Here is a 3,086-nt window from a genome sequence, read left to right on the forward strand (position 1 = left end):
AACTACTCATTGATCTTCACTTATATCTTTCGGAGTAGTTTGTCATTTGCTCTAGTGCTTCACTTATATCTTTTTAGAGCACGGCGGTGGTTTATTTTGAAGAAATAGATGAACTCTCATGCTTCACTTACATTATTTTGCGAGTCTTTAGAACAGCATGGTAATTGCTTGGGTTATAAAATTAGTCCTACTATGATGGGCATTCAAGATGGGTATAATAAAAACTTTCATATAGAGTGCATTGAATACTATGAGAAGTTTGATACTTGATAATTGTTTTGAGATATGAAGATGGTGATATTAGAGTCATTCTAGTTGAGTAGTTGTGAGTTTGAGAGATACTTGTGTTAAAGTTTGTGATTCCCGTAGCATGCACGTATGGTGAACCGTTATGTGATAAAGTCGGAGCATGATTTATTTTTTGATTGTCTTCCTTAAGAGTGGTGGTCGGGGACGAGCGATGGTCTTTTCCTACCAATCTATCCCCCTATGAGCATGTGTGTAGTACTTTGTTTCGATAACTAATAGATTTTTGCAATAAGTATGTGAGTTCTTTATGACTAATGTTGAGTCCATGGATTATACGCACTCTCACCCTTCCACCATTGCTAGCCTCTCTTGTGCCGCACAACTTTCGCCGGTAACATAACACCCACCATTACCTTCCTCAAAATAACCACCATACCTACCTATTATGGCATTTCCATAGCCATTCCAAGATATATTGCCATGCAACTTTCCACCGTTCCATTTATTATGACACGCTTCATCATTGTCATATTGCTTTGCATGATCATGTAGTTGGCATCGTATTTGTGGCAAAGCCATCGTTCATAATTCTTTCATACATGTCACTCATGGTCATTGCACATCCCGGTACACCGCCGGAGGCATTTATATAGAGTCATATTTTGTTCCACGCATCGAGTTGTAATTCTTGAGTTGTAAGTAAATAAAAGTGTGATGGTCATCATTATTAGAGCATTGTCCCATGTGAGGAAAGGATGATGGAGACTATGATTCCCCCACAAGTCGGGATGAGACTCCGGACGAAAAATAAAAAAAGAAGAAGAAAGAGGCCATAAAAAAGAAGAAGGCCCAAAAAACAAAAAAAAAGAGAAAAGAGAGAAGGGGCAATACTACTATCCTTTTACCACACTTGTGCTTCAAAGTAGCACCATGATCTTCATGATAGAGAGTCTCCTATGTTGTCACTTTCATATACTAGTGGGAATTTTTCATTATAGAACTTAGCATGTATATTCCAATGATGGGCTTCCTCAAAATGCCCTAGGTATTCGTGAGCAAGCGAGTTGGATGCACACCCACTTAGTTTCTTTTTGAGCTTTCATACACTTATAGATCTAGTGCATCCGTTGCATGGCAATTCCTACTCACTCACATTGATATCTATTGATGGGCATCTCCATAGCCCTTTGATATGCCTAGTTGATGTGAGACTGTCTTCTCCATTTTGTCTTCTCCACAACCACCATTCTATTCCACCTATAGTGCTATGTCCATGGCTCATGCTCATGTATTGCATGAAGATTGAAAAAGTTTGAGAACATCAAAAGTATGAAACAATTGCTTGGCTTGTCATCGGGGTTGTGCATGATTTAAATATTTTATGTGATGAAGATAGAGCATAGCCAGACTATATGATTTTGTAGGGATAGCTTTATTTGGCCATGTTATTTTGAGAAGACATGATTACTTTGTTAGTATGCTTGAAGTATTATTATTTTTATGTCAATATTAAATTTTTGTCTTGAATCATATGGATCTGAATATTCTTGCTACAATAAAGAGAATTACATGGATAAATATGTTAGGTAGCATTCCACATCAAAAATTCTGTTTTAATCATTTACCTACTCGGGGATGAGCAGGAATTAAGCTTGGGGATGCTTGATACGTCTCCAACATATCTATATTTTTTTTATTGTTTCATGTTATTATATTATCAACCTTGGATGTTTTATATGCATTTATATGCTATTTTATATGATTTTTGGGACTAACCTATTAACCTAGAGCCCAGTGCCAGTTTCTGTTTTTTTCCTTGTTTTTGAGTTCTACAGAAAAGGAAAATCAAACGGAGTCCAACTGAACTGAAACTTCACGGAACTTATTTTTGGACGAGAAGAAGGCTATGGAGTAAAAGAGTTGGGCCAGAAGAGTCCCGGGCTGCCCACGAGGGTGGGGGGGTGCCCACCCCCCTGGGCGCGCCTCCCTACCTCGTGGACAGCCCGGAGACCCCCCTTACTTGTTCTCGACACCAAAACCTCTTATATATACTGAAACTTCTAGAAAGAAACCTAGATCGGCAGTTCCACTGCCAGAAGCCTCCGTAGCCACCGAAAACCAATCTAGACCCGTTCCGGCACCCTGCCGGAGGGGGGAATCCCTCTCCGGTGGCCATCTTCTGAAGGAAATATGCCCTAGAGGCAATAATAAAGTTATTATTTATTTCCTTATATCATGATAAAAGTTTATTATTCATGCTAGAATTGTATTAACCGTAAACATAATACATGTGTAAATACATAGACAAACAGAGTGTCACTAGTATGCCTCTACTTGACTAGCTCGTTAATCAAAGATGGTTATGTTTCCTAACCATGGACAAAGAGTTGTCATTTGATTAACGGGATCACATCATTAGTTGAATGATCTGATTGACATGACCCATTCCATTAGCTTAGCACCCAATCGTTTAGTATGTTGCTATTGCTTTCTTCATGACTTATACATGTTCCTATGACTATGAGATTATGTAACTCCCGTGTGCCAGAGGAACACTTTGTGTGCTACCAAACGTCACAACGTAACTGGGTGATTATAAAGGTGCTCTACAGGTGTCTCCAAAGGTACATGTTGGGTTGACGTATTTCGAGATTAGGATTTGTCACTCCGATCGTCGGAGAGGTATCTCTGGGCCCTCTCAGTAATGCACATCACTTAAGCCTTGCAAGCATTGCAACTAATGAGTTAGTTGCGGGATGATGTATTACGGAACGAGTAAAGAGACTTGCCGGTAACGAGATTGAACTAGGTATTGGATACCGACGATTGAATCTCGG

Source organism: Triticum dicoccoides, chromosome 4A (genome assembly GCF_002162155.2).
Source record: "Triticum dicoccoides isolate Atlit2015 ecotype Zavitan chromosome 4A, WEW_v2.0, whole genome shotgun sequence".
NCBI classification, from domain to species: domain Eukaryota; kingdom Viridiplantae; phylum Streptophyta; class Magnoliopsida; order Poales; family Poaceae; genus Triticum; species Triticum dicoccoides.